The sequence below is a fragment of the Bos indicus x Bos taurus genome, chromosome X, assembly GCF_003369695.1.
Source record: "Bos indicus x Bos taurus breed Angus x Brahman F1 hybrid chromosome X, Bos_hybrid_MaternalHap_v2.0, whole genome shotgun sequence".
In the NCBI taxonomy this organism is placed as follows: Eukaryota; Metazoa; Chordata; class Mammalia; order Artiodactyla; family Bovidae; genus Bos; species Bos indicus x Bos taurus.
In genome coordinates, this window is record NC_040105.1 from 76,466,987 (window position 1) to 76,481,631 (window position 14,645).

At 36.6% G+C, this 14,645-nt stretch overlaps 1 protein-coding gene across 5 annotated transcripts in view; it reads left to right on the forward strand.

The window, feature by feature from the left end:
* The window catches only part of LOC113887278, a 463,883-nt gene that overhangs the window by 23,926 nt on the left and 425,312 nt on the right, over positions 1-14,645 (forward strand). For all 5 annotated transcript variants that reach the window (XM_027534327.1, XM_027534322.1, XM_027534325.1 and 2 more), the window contains exon 5: positions 1,733-1,856. The gene's annotated coding sequence lies outside the window, so the exon portion shown is untranslated. The remainder of the gene's footprint in view (positions 1-1,732; positions 1,857-14,645) is intronic.

Genomic DNA, 14,645 nt, shown 5'->3' on the forward strand with positions numbered 1-14,645 from the left:
TCACCTCCCTGGTCCTGGCTTCTTAGTTTTCTGGTGCACTGCAAGAGCACAGCCCCAGGTGTGCCTTGTGTCTCCTCTTGGGAGCTGATCTCAGGCTGTGAAACACCTGGTGGATGTTAACCATCCAGGATGCCAGGAAGATGTGGTTAGCAACTGAGAGCCTGCTTGCTGTTTGGTGAACGATGTAGTCTCTGGGGCCGAGATTGCAGCAGCCCCTTGCCTTCAGTCTCTGGTTGTTGCACGCCTGCCTCTCTGTCTCTGAGGAGGGAGGACTGTATTGAAAGGTTGTTGCTGATGAAAAGACGCTGGGATTTCTTGGTCTCTGGAGGAGAGGAATTCAATCCGGGGCCAGAGACGAGGCTTGTTTGCTCAGAGTTTTGTGTAATAAAGTTTTATTAAAGTATAAAGGAGATAGAGAAAGCTTCTGACATAGACATCAGAAGGAGGCAGAAAGAGTACCCCCCTGCTAGTCTTCAGCTAGATATTATATAGGCACTGCTGCTGCTAAGTCGCTTCAGTCATGTCTGACTCTGTGCGACCTCATAGACGGCAGCCCACGAGGCTCCCGTCCCTGGGATTCTCCAGGCAAGAACACTGGAGTGGGTTGCCATTTCCTTCTCCAATGCATGAAAGTGAAAAGTAAAAGTGAAGTCGCTCAGTCGTGTCTGACTCTCAGCGACCCCATGGACTGCAGCCTACCAGGCTCCTCCACCCATGGAATTTTCCAGGCAAGAGTACTGGAGTGGGTCGCCAGTGCCTTCTCTGTATATAGTCACTACTACTACTACTACTACTAAGTCACTTCAGTCATGTCCGACTCTGTGTGACCCCATAGATGGCAGCCCACCAGGCTTCCCCATCCCTGGGATTCTCCAGGCAAGAACACTGGAGTGGGTTGCCATTTCCTTCTCCAGTGCGTGAAAGTGAAAAGTGAAAGTGAAGTTGCTCAGTCCTGTCTAACTCTTCGTGACCCCATGGACTGCAGCCGACCAGGCTCCTCCGTCCCTGGGATTCTCCAGGCAAGAACACTGGAGTGGGTTGCCATTTCCTTCTCCAATGAAAGAAAGGAATGCCTTAAAACTCAGAATGGCACCAAGCCCCTCATCCATAAGATGCATTTTGGGATAATCTTGGCACCAGATGATTCATCCCTTGCCATAAAACGATTGACTTGAATCTTGTAGAAGGGCAGATTACCATATAAGTAGTTTTGTTTACATAGATTAGGGGAATAATATCTGAGTATAACATACTGGTTTGTCAAGTAGGTTCTGAGCCATTAGGCGGAACCGACTTGAAGACAGAGTTTGGGGTAAATGCATAGTATATTATCATAGCTTAAGACAAACATTTCCATAAGAAAAATGCATTGGTTAACTCAAGGTTTGAGAATAGTTAACTTCAGGTGAAACCAGGTTTTGTTATGGCAACATAGTATTTTAAGAGAAATCTCCTTTTAAATTTGTATAGAGAGGAAAAAAATATGGCTAAAAATATGGCTAGTTTGTTTCCTCCTTCCGCTTAAGAGAGATAAAAATGTTTGACACTTGCAGCCTATTTCCTCCGTTTGGAGACCCCTGGCCTTCCTGCCTGTTATCCTCTCACTATACTGCAGCTGGCTTGCTCTTCTTTGGAAAGTCTCTATCTCTTTTTTTTTCTTTTTTTTCGTTTCTCTGGTGATCCCACGGTTTGGGTTGCTATCTCACATTATCTCCCTCCAATTGTCTTCCAGGTGTTCTCGCTCAGTCTTTACCCTCAGGACTGTTGATGCAGCCCATGCCTCTGTGCCCAGCCCCCAGTAACTGGTGTCTGATGTGAGCCTCTGTGCCACCTCTCCGTCTCCACTAGTGGTTGCGGTAAGTCGCATATTCTGTTTTTTTTTTTTTTTTTTCTTTTTCTTTTTCTCCCAGTTATGTTCCCCTCTGAGATTCCAAAACTCCCCACAGACAAACTGCGTGGAAACTGCTCCTCCTTCATGAGTCCCTCCCCAGGATGGATCTCCATCCCTAAATCTTTTGTCTCTGTTTTTGTCTTTTATATTTTGTCCTACCTCCTTTCAAGGAGGCTGCCTTTCTGGGTGCTTGGTGTCCTCCGCCAGCATTCAGAAATTGCTTTGTGGAAGTTGCTCAACATTCAAATGATCTTTTGATGAGTTTGTGTGAGAGACAGTGATCTCCCTGTCCTATTCGTCTGCCATCTTGGGACTGCCCCCTCTTATGATTTTTTTGTATCTCTTATCAATTGTTATTTCTACTCTTTCTTTTTGCATTTTGTTCATTTGCATCCTCTCTTCTTGATGATGCTGTTTATCAAATTTTCTACCTTTTCAAAAATCCAGTTCTGAATTTCATTGATTTTTTTTAATAAGAAATAAGTTATTTATACTCTCATTTTTATTATTTCATTACTTCTGACTTGGGTTTTGTTTTTTATCCTTTTTCTAATTTTGTAAATTTATTTTTTATTTTTAATTGGAGGATAATTGCTTTGCCATGATGTATTAGTTTCTGCCATATAATAATGTGAATCAGGCATAAGTATACATATATCCCCCTCCCTCCTGAGGGGGTTTCCTTGGTGGCTCAGATGGTAAAGAATCCACCTGCAATGTGGGAGACCTGGTTTCAGTCCCTAAGTTGGGAAGATACCCTGGTGTAGGGCATGGCAGCCCACTCCAGTATTCTTGCCTGGAGAATCCCTGTGGACGGAGGAACCTGGTGGGTTCCTTCCACCTATAGAGGAACCTACCATCTATAGGGTTGCAAAGAGTCAGATATGACTGAGCGACTAAGCACAGCACACCTCCTTCCCACTCTTGCCATCCCACCCCTTTAGATTGTCACAGAAAACCAGGTTGGGCTCTCTATGTTATACAGCAAGTTTCCATTAGCTATCTGTTTTTCATATGGTAATGTACATGTTTTAGTGCTACTCTGTCAATTTGTCCTGCCCACTCCTTCTTTTTCTAATTTTAGGTAGTAGGTTAGGTTGAGTTTTTGAGATTTTTATTTCTTGAGGAAGGTCTGTTTCATTATAAACTTCCCTCTTAGAATTGGTTTTGATGCATCCCATAGATTTTGGAAAGATGTGTTTCCACTTTCATTTGTTTAAAGATACTTTCTAATTTCCTCTTTGGTTTAATTATTGACCAAATATTATTTTGTAATGTGTCTCCACAGATTTGTTCTTTTTCTGTTTTCCTTCCTATAGTCAATTTCTGTCTTCACGTGCTTGAAAAGAATGTGTACTCTGCTGTTTCTGGATATAGTGTCCTATAGATATCTATTAAGTCTAGCTGGTCTGTTGTGTCATTTAAGAATACTGTTGCCTTTTTGTTTTTCTCTCTGGGTCATTTGTCCATTGAAGTCACTGGGGTCTTAAAATCCTCTACTGTTATTTCATTATTGTCATTTTCTCTCTCTGTCTGATAATATTTATTACATGTACTTAAGTGCTCCTGTATTACGTGCTTATATATTAATGAGTTTAACATCTTCTTGTACTGAAATCTTTATCATTGTAAAATGCCTTTCTTTGTCTTTTGTTATAGACTTTGTTTTTAAGTCTATTTTGTCTGATAAGAATATTACTACCCCACTTTCTTTTTTTAAATTAATTTATTTTGATTGGCAGATAATTACAACATTGTGATGGTTTTTGCCATATATCAACATGAATTGGCCACAGATATACATGTGTCCCCCGATCCTGAACTTCCCCTCCCACCTCTCTCACTACCCTAGCCCTCTGGATTGTTCCAGAGCTCCAGCTTTGGGTGACCTGCTTCATGCATTGAACTTGCACTGGTCATCTGTTGTTTCTGTTTGCATGGAATAACTTTTTCCATCTCCTCACTTTCATTCTGCATGTGTTTTTAGGTCTGAAGTGAGACTCTTGCATGTTGAAAAGGCATCTTAAAATCCAATCAGTCTCCCAATATCTTTTCCTAAGACTGTTTTGGTATTTTTTTTTTACTGATGTACAGTTGATGAAAAATATGTAGTTTACAGGTGTGCAGTATAGTGATTCAATTTTTAAATGTTATATTCCTTTGATGGTCGTTATGGAATAGTGGCTGTATTCACTGTGTTGTACAATATATCCTTGTAGCTTATTTTACACATAATAGTTTGTACCTCTTAGTTCACTATACGTATATTCTTCTTGCCTTTTCTCTCTGGTGACCATTAGTTTGTTCTCTATTTATCTGTGAGTTTGTTTCCTTTTCATTATATTCACAAAATTATATTCTGTAGTAATTTTTAGATTTCACATATGTATGATATAGAATATTTGCCTTTCTCTGTCTTACTTAACTTAGCATAATAGTCTCAAAGTCCATCCATGTTGCTTCCAATGGCAATAATTCCTTATTTTTTATGGCTGAGTACTATTACATTGTATATTTATACCACATTTTCTTTATTGAGTAATTTGGTGATGGATACTTAGGTTGCTACCACATCTTGGCAGTTGTAAACGATGTTGCTGTGAACATTAGGATACATGTATCTTTTAAAATTAGTGTTTTTTTTTTGAATATAATACATACCCAGGATTGGTATTGTAGGTCATATGGTAGGTATATTTGTACTTGATTAAGGAATGCCTGTACTGTTTTCCAAAGTGGCTACAGAAACTTGCATTCCCACCAATAGTGTACAGGGTTGCTTTTCTCCATACCCTATCTAACATTGTTATTTGTGTGTGTGTTTATTTTTGATTTTTTAACATGGTACTTTATTTTTGCACATTCATTCCAATATTCTTTATTTTTCTTTTCTCTTTTTAAAAATTAATTTTATTGAAGTATAATTGCCTTACAATGTTGTGTTAGTTAATGGACAATAGAAACTAACTTAACATTGTAAAGACAACAACTTTGTAAAGACAACTTGAATTTTCAGTAAGACATAATCATTCTTTCCCTTTCCTTTCTCTTATTATCTGATGATTTTTCAGACTCCTCACGTTCTTATTCCCCTGCTTCTAAAGCAATTTTAAAAGATTTATGTTGAAATATAGTTGATGTACAGTATTATAGATTACAAGTGTATGGTACAGTGATTTACAATTTTTAAAGTTTGCACTCAATTTGTAGTCGTTATGGACTACTAGCTATATCCCCTTTGTAATACAATACACATTTGTAGCTATTTTATACATAGTGGTTTGTATCTCTTAATCTTTTCTTTAATTAATTTATTTTAAGTGGAGGTGAATTACTTTAAAATATTGTAGTAGTTATTGCCATACATTGACATGAATCATCCATGGGTGTACATGTGTTCCCCATCCTGAAATCCTTCCAACCTTCCTCCCCATCCCATCTCTCAGGGTCATCCCAGTGCACCAACCCTGAGCACCCTGTCTCATGCATTGAACCTGGACTGATCTATTTCACAGATGATAATATACATGTTTCAATGATATTCTCTCAAATCATCCCACCCTTGCCTTCTCCCACAGAGTCCAAAAGTCTGTTCTTAACATCTGTGTCTCTTCCACTGTCTCACATATAGGGTCATGATTACCATCATTCTAAATTCCGAATATATGGGTGAATATAGTGTATTGGTGTTTCTCTTCCTACTTGCTTAATTCTGTATAGCAGGCTCCAGTTTCATCCACCTCATTAGAACTGATTTAAATGCATTTTTTTAATACCTGAGTAATATTCCATTGTACATACGTACCACAGCTTTCTTATCCATTCATCTGCAGATGGACATCTAAGTTTCTTCCATGTCCTGGCTATTGTAAACAGTGCTGTGATTAACATTGGGATACACATGTCTCTTTCAATTCTTGTTTCCTCAGTGTGTATGCCCAGCAGTGGGATTGCTGGGTCGTATGGCAGTTCTGTTTCCAGTTTTTTAAGGAATCCCCACACTGTTCTCTAAAGTAGCTATACTAGTTTGTGTTTCCACCAACAATGTAAGAGGGTTCCCTTTTCTCTGCACCCTCTCCAGCATTTATTGTTTGTAGACTTTTTGATAGCAGGCAATCTGACTGATGTGTGATGGTACCTCATTGTGATTTTGATTTGCATTTCTCTGATAATGAGTGATATTGAGCATCTTTTCATGTGTTTGTTAGCCATCTGTATGTTGTCTTTGGAGAAATGTCTGTTTAGTTCTTTGGCCCGTTTTTTGATTGGATCATTTATTTTTCTGAAATTGGGCTGCAGGAGTTGCTTGTATATTTTTGAGATTAGTTGTTTGTCAGTTGCTTCATTTGCTATTATTTTCTCCCATTCTGAAGGCTGCCTTTTCAAGTTGCTTAGTTTCCTTCATTTTGCAAAAGCTGTTAAGTTTATTTAGGTCCCATTTGTTTATTTTTGCTTTTATTTCCATTACTCTGGGAGGTGGCTCATAGAGGATCCTGCTGTGATTTTTGTCAGAGAGGTTTTTGCCTATGTTTTCCTCAAGGAGTTTTATAGTTTCTGGTCTTACATTTAGATTTTTAATCCATTTTGAGTTTATTTTTGTGTATGATATTAGAAAGTGTCCTAGTTTCATTCTTTTACAAGTGGTGAATTAGTATTCCCAGCACCACTTGTTAAAGAGATTGTCTTTTCTCCTTTGTATATTCTGGCCTCCTTTGTCAAAGATAAGGTGTCCATAGGTGTGCGGATTTATATCTGGGCTTTCGATTTTCCATTGATCTATGTTTCTGTCTTTGTGCCAATACCATACTGCCTTGATGACTGTAGCTTTGTAGTATAGTCTTTAAGTCTGGCAGGTTGATTCCTCCAGTTCCATTATTCTTTCTCAAGATTGCTTTGGATATTTGAGGCTTTTTTTGTATTTCCATACAGATTGTGAAATTATTTGTTCTAGTTCTGTGAAAAATACCATTGGGAGTTTGATAGGGATTGCATTGAATCTATAGATTGCTTTGGGTAGTATACTCATTTTCAATATATCGATGCATCCAATCCATAAACATGGTATATTTTTCCATCTATTTGTGTCATCTATGATTTCTTTCACCAGTGTTTTATAGTTTTCTATATATAGGTCCTTTGATTCCTTCAGTTCAGTTCAGTTCAGTTGCTCAGTCGTGTCCAACTCTTTGCAGCCCCATGAACCACAGCATGCCAGGCCTTCCTGTCCATCACCAGCTCCCGGAGTTCACCCAAACCCATGTCCATCGATTTGGTGATGCCATCCAACCATCTCATCCTCTGTCGTCCCCTACTCCTCCTGCCCTCAATTTTCCCAGCATCAAGGTCTTTTCAAATGAGTCAGCTCTTCACATCAGGTGCCCAAAGTATTGGAGTTTCAGCTTCAACATCAGTCATTCCAGTGAACACCCAGGACTGATCTCCTTTAGGATGGACTGGTTGGATCTCCTTGCAGTCCAAGGGACTCTCAAGAGTCTTCTCCAACACCACAATTCAAGAGCATCAATTCTTTGGCGCTCAGTTTTCTTTATAGTCCAACTCTCACATCTATACATGACCACTGGAAAAACAATAGCCTTGACTAGTCGCACCTTTGTTAGCAAAGTAATGTCTCTGCTTTTTAACATGTTATCTAGGTTGGTCATAACTTTCCGTCTAAGGAGTAAGCATCTTTTTATTACATGGCTGCAGTCACCATCTGCAGTGATTTTGGAGCCAAGAAAAATAAAGTCAGCCACTGTTTCCACAGTTTCCCCATTTATTTGCCGTGAATTGATGGGACTGGATGCCATGATCTTAGTTTTCTTAATGTTGAGCTTTAAGCCAACTTTTTCGCTCTCCTCTTTCACTTTCATCAAGAGGCTCTTTAGTTCTTCACTTTCTGCCATAAGGGTGGTGTCATCTGCATATCTGAGGTTATTGATATTTCTCCCAGCAATTTTGATTCCAGCTTGTGCTTCCTCCAGCCCAGCATTTCTCATTATGTACTCTGCTTCTTAGGTAGATTTTTTTCCTAAGTATTTTTTATTTTTTTTTTGCAATGGTGAATGGAATTGTTTCCCTAATTTCTCTTTCTGTTTTCTCATTGTTAGTGTATAGGACTGCAAGGGATTTCTGTGTGTTAATTTTATATCCTGCAACTTTACTATACTGACTGATTAGCTCTAGTAATTCTCTGTTGGAGTCTAGGTTTTTCTATGTAGAGGATCATGTCATCTGCAATCAGTGAGAGTTTTATTTCTTCTTTTCCAATCTGGATTCCTTTTATTTCTTTTTCTTCTCTGATTGCTGTGGCTAAAACTTCCAAAACTATGTTGAATGGTAGTGGTGAAAGTGGGCATCCGTATCTTGTTCCTGACTTTAGGGGAAATGCTTTCAATTTTTCTCCATTGAGGATAATGTTTACTATACATTTATCATGTATGGCTTTTATTATGTTCTTTTTCCTTCTATTCCTGCTTTCTGGAGGGTTTTTATCATAAATGGATGTTGAATTTTGTCAAAGGCTTTCTTTGCATCTATTGAGATAATCATATGGTGTTTATCTTTCAATTTGTTAATGTGGTGTATCACATTGATTGATTTGTGAATATTGAAGAATCCTTGCATCCCTGGGATAAAGCCCACTTGGTTATGATGTATGCTCTTTTAAATATGTTGTTGGATTCTGTTTACTAGAATTTTGTTGAGGATTTTTGCATCTATGTTCATCAGTGATATTGGCCTGTAGTTTTCTTGTTTTGTGGCATCTTTGTCAGGTTTTGGTATTTGGGTGCTGGTGGCCTCATAGAATGAGCTTGGGAGTTTGCCTTCTGCAATTTTCTGGAAGAGTTTGAATAGGATAGGTGTTAGCTCTTCTCTAAATTTTTGGTAGAATTCACCTGTGAAGCCATCTGGTCCTGGGCTTTTGTTTGTTGGAAGATTTCTGATTCTATTTCTGTGCTTGTGCTGTGTCTGTTAAGATTTTGCATTTCTTCCTGGTTCAGTTTTGGAAAGTTATACTTTTCTAAGAATTTGTCCATTTTTTCCAAGGTGTTCATTTTATTGGCATATAATTTCTGATAGTAGTCTCTTATGATTCTTTGTATTTCTGTGTTGTCTGTTGTGGTTTCTCCATTTTCCTTTCTAGTTTGGTTGGTTTGATTCTTCTCCCTTTCTTTCCTGACAAGTCTGGCTAATGGTTTGTCTATTTTATTTATCTTCTCAAACAACCAGCTTTTAGCTTGTTGATTTTTTCTATGGTCTTCTTTGGTTCTTTTTCATTTATTTCTGCCCTAATTTTTATGATTTCTTTCCTTCTACTAACCATGGGGTTCTTCATTTCATCTTTTTCTAGTTTCTTTAGGTGTAGAGTTAGGTTATTTATTTGGTTTTCTCTTGTTTCTTGAGGTAAATTTGTATTGCTATGAACCTTCCCTTTAGCACTGCCTTTACTGAATCTCATAGGTTTTGGGTTGTTGTGTTTCATTTTCATTCATTTCTATGCATATTTAGATTTTTTTTTATTTCTTCTGTGATTTGTCAGTTATTCAGAAGTGTGTTGTTTAGCCTCCATATGTTTGTATTTGTAATAGTTTTTTTCCAGGGAAAAGAGGCCCTGTGATCAGAAAAGAGGCTTGAGATGATTTCAATTTTTTTGAATTTACCAAGACTAGATTTACAGCCCAGGATGTGATCTATCCTGGAGAATGCTCCTTATCCACTTGAGAAAAAGATGAAATTCCTTGTTTTGGTGTGAAATGTCCTATAGATATTAATTAGGTCTATCTGGAATATTGTATCATTGAAAGTTGTGTTTCCTTGTTAATTTTCTGTTTAGTTGATCTGTCCAGAGGTGTGTGTGTGGGGTTGTATATGTGTTTATCATATCTATTCTGACTGTTTTGAGGGAATATCTCATTGTGGTTTTGATTTACATTTGCCTGATAATAGTGACATTGATCATTTTCATGTGCCTTTTGGCCATTTTCATGTCGTGTTTGGAAAAGTGTCTATTCAGTTCTTCTGTGCTTAGTCGGTCAGTCCTGTCCCACTCTCCAGCCCCATGGACTGTAGCCTTCAAGGCTCCTCTGTCCATGGGGATTCTCCAGGCAAGAATACTGGAGTGGGTTGCCATGCCCTCCTGCAGAGGATCTTCCCAATCCAGGGCTCGAACCTGGGTCTCCAACATTGCAGGTAGATTCTTTACTGTTTGAAGCACCAAGGAAGCTCAATTCTCCTGCCCATTTTTATTTTTTGATATTTAAATTTATGAGCTGTTGATGTATTTTTGGTAATAATTCTTATCAGTCATGTAATCTGAAAATATTTCCTCCATTCAGTACATTGTTTTTTGTTTTTGCTAATGCTTTGCTTTGCTCTGTAAAAGCTTTTAGAAACAGATAAATTATTTTATGACTTATGTCAGAGAGTGTCCTGCCTTTGTCCTGTTGAAATTTTATGTTAACATTTTGGTCTTTAATCCACTTGATATTATTTTATTTTTGTATATGATGTTAGAAGATATTTTAAATACATTGTTCTACATGATTCTGTCCAGTTTTTACAGCACTGCTTATTGAAGATTTTTTTCACCTGTGGTATATTCTTGTCTCCTTTGTGATAGGTTAATTGATGTTCAGTTAGTTGACTTGTTTCTGGATTCTCTGATCTGTTCTCTTGGTCTATTTGTTTTTGTGCCAGTATGATACTGTTTTGTTTAATGTAGCTATGAAGTCAGGGAGTTCAGCTCTGTTCTTTCTCAAGATTGCTTTGGGTATTTAAGTTTTTTTTTTGTATTTCCATATAAATTTTAAAATAATTTTCTCTAATTCTATGAAAAATGCCTCTGATATTTTGATAGGGTTTGCACTAAATCTGTAGATTGCCTTGGGTAGTATATTAAATCTTCCAAACCAAGAACACAAGATAGCTTTGTTTCTGTTTGTGTCATCTTCAGTTACTTTCACTTGTGTCTTATAGTTTTCCAAGTGCAGATTTTTACTTCCTTAAGTAGGTTTATCCCAAGATATTTAATTCTTTTTGCTGGTATAATAAATAGGATTGTTTCCTTAATTTCATATTTTGATTGTTTGTTAGTGTATAGGAATGCAACAGAGTTCTCTATATTAATTTTGTATGTTACAACTTTCCTGAATTTCTTAATGAGCTCTAATAGTTTTCTGGTGGTGTCTTTAAGATATTCTACATGTAGTATCATGTTTTTTGCAAACTGTCAGTTTCAGTTTTTCCTTGCTGATTGAGATTTCTTTTATTTATTTTTCTTATTCAATTTGACTAGAACTTCCAATAGTATGTTGATTCAAAGTGGTGAGATTTAGCATCCTTGTCTTGTTCCTGATTTAAGAGGAAATGCTTTCAGCTTTTCATTGTTAAGAATGATGTTATGTGTAAAGAATGATGTTATGTGTAGTTTTGTTATATATGGCCTTTATTATGTTGAGATATGCTTCCTCTGTGCTCACTTTCTGGAGATTATTTTCTCTTTTTTTCCTTTTCTTGTTTTAAAAATTTTAATTGGAGGCTAAGTACTTTACAATATTGTAGTGATTTTTGCCATACATTCAGATGAATTAGCCATGGGTGTACATGTGTTCCCCATCCTGACCCTCCCTTCCACCTCCCTCCTCATCCCATTCCTCAGGGTCATCCCAATGTACCAGCACTGAGAACCGTGTCTCATATATTGAACCTGGACTGGCAATCAGTTTCACATATAATATTCATGTTTCAATGCTATTCTCTCAAATCATTCCACCCTCGCCCTCTCCCACAGAGTCCAAAAGTCTGTTCTTAACATCTGTGTCTCTTTTGCTCTGTGGCATATAGGGTCATCATTACTATCATTCTAAATTCCATATATGTGGGTGAATATACTGTATTGGTGTTTTTCTTTCTGACTTACTTTGCTCTGTATAATAGGCTCCAGTTTCATCCACCTCATTAGATCTGATTCAAATGCATTCTTTTTAATAGCTGAGCAATATTCCATTGTGTGTATGTACCACAGCTTTCTTATCCATTCATCTGCTGATGGACATCTAGGTTGCTTCCATGTCCTGGCTATTGTAAACAGTGCTGCGATAAACATTTGGGTACACATGTCTCTTTCAATTCTTGTTTCCTCAGTGTGTATGCCCAGCAGTGGGATTGCTGGGTCATATGGCAGTTCTGTTTCCAGTTTTTTAAGGAATCCCCACACTGTTCTCCATAGTGGCTGTACTAGTTTGCATTCCCAGAAACAGTATAAGAGGGTTCCTTTTCCTCCCCACCTTATGGAGGGTATTTTATCATAAATGGATGCTCAATTTTGTTGAAAGCTTTTTCTATTTCTACTAAGATGATCATAATGAGTTTTATTCTTCAGTATGTTGTATCACATTGATCAATTTGTGTGTACTGAAAAAAATCCTTGCATTCCTAAGATAAAAAATGGTGTATGAGATTATTAATGTTCTTCTGGATTGATTTGCTAATATTTTGTTGAATATTTACATCTATGTTTATCAGTGATGTTGGTCTGTAATTTTTTTTTTTTTGGTGACTTGTTTGGTTGGTATCAGGATGATGCTAGCCTCATAGGATAAGTTTGGACATACTCATTCCTCTGAAATTTTGAAACAGTTTGAGAAGGATAGCTGTTAACTATATTCTCTGAAAGGTAAAATTCTGTTGTAGATCCATCTGATCATGGAGTTTTGTTTTGTTGAGACTTTTAAAATTACTAAATCAGTTTCACTGCTGGTATTTGGTATATTAATCTTTTTTGTTTCTTGCTAGCTTAGTCTTGGGTGATTGTACATTTCTGTTTATTTTTCCGTTTCTTCTAGATTTTATTGACATACAGTTGTCCATGGTAAACTCTTAAGTTCCTTTGTATTTCTGTAGGGTCAGTTGTAACCTCTCTTTTTTCATTTCTGATTTTATGTATTTGGCTTATTCTTTTTTTTTTTTTTGATAAGTCTGGCTGAAAGTTCATCAATTTTGTTTATATTTTCAAATAACCAAATTTGAGTTGCGTTTATCTTTTGTATTGTTTTTGTCACTATTTCATTCATATATGCTCTGATCTTTATGTTTTGTTTCATTCTACTTGCTTTGGGTTTTGTTTATTTTTTTCTAGTTCTTTTAGGTATAATTTTAAATTTTTATTTGAGGTTTTACTTGTGTCCTGAGGTAAGATTATATGTCTATAAGCTTCCATCCTAAAAGTATTTTTGATGCATCCCATAGGTTTTGGATAGTCATGTTTTTGTTTTCATTTGTCTCTGTGTATTTTTTTTTTTTTTAATTTCGTGAGTGGTCCATTGGTTCTTTAGTAGCATTTTATTTAGTCTCCACATGTTTTTGTTTTTTACAGTTTTTTTTTTTTTTTTTTTTTTTTTACAGTTGTTTTCTAATTTCATACTGTTATGGTTGGAAAAGATGCTTGGTATGATTTCAAATTTTGAAAATTCACTGCTGTTTATTTTGTGGCTTAGCATGTGATCTGTCCTATAGAATGTTCCATTTGCACTTTAAAATAATGTGTTTTCTTCTTTTTTTGAATGGGTTGTCCTAGTGTGTGTGTGTGTGTGTGTGTGTGTGTAGCAATTAGAACCATCTGGTAATATATGTCATTTAAGGTCAGTGTTTCCTTATTCATTTTTTTTTAATCTGGCTTATCTGTCCTTTGATGCACATGGGATATCAAATGCTCTATTATTGAGTTATTATTGATTTCTCCCATCATGTCCATTAACCTTTACCTTATGTATTTAGATGTTCCTATTTTGAGTACATACATATTTAAAATTGTTTTAACTTCCTCTTGGAATAATTCCCTGATCATTATATAGTGTCCTTCTTTGTTTTCTGTAACTGTCTTTGAATTCTGTTCAAATAGACTCTTTGAAGTCTATTTTGTGTAACATAAGAATTGCTACTCTGACTTTCTTTTGATTTCCATTTGTATGGATTACATTTTTTTCATTCCCTGACTTTAAATTTGTGTGTGTTTTGTTTGCTTGTTTGTTTGTTGTTTGCCACACCGTGTGATCTAAATTTCCCAACCAGGGATCAAACCTGTGGGCCCTGCAGTTGAAGCACAGATTTTTAACCACAGATTTATATATATTCTTATATATATAATTATAATTATATATATATATAAATATATATTTAATATGTGTTTAAATAAATAGAATATGCATATAAATGTGTGTGTGTCTTGTTTTTGTAACCATTCAGCTGCTCTTTGTCTTTTGGAGGATTAGTCTATTTGCATTCAAGGTAGTTCTTAATAAGTATATTTTTATTGCATTTTGTTAAGTGTTTTGGGGTTGTTTTGTAGGTCTTCTTTCTTTACCTTTCCTCTTTTGTTCTCTTCTCTTTTGATTTGATACCTATCTTTAGTGCTGTGGCTGGATTCCTTTCTGTGTGTATATCTATCACTACAGATGGTGACTGCAGCCATGAAATTAAAAGACGCTTACTCCTTGGAAGGAAAGTTGTGACTAACCTAGATAGCATATTCAAAAGCAGAGACATTACTTTGCCAACAAAGGTTCGTCTAGTCAAGGCTATGGTTTTTCCTGTGGTCATGTTTGGATGTGAGAGTTGGACTGTGAAGAAGGCTGAGAGCTGAAGAATTGATGCTTTTGAACTGTGGTGTTAGAGAAGACTCTTGAGAGTCCCTTGGACTGCAAGGAGATCCAACCAGTCCATTCTGAAGGAGATCAGCCCTGGGATTTCTTTG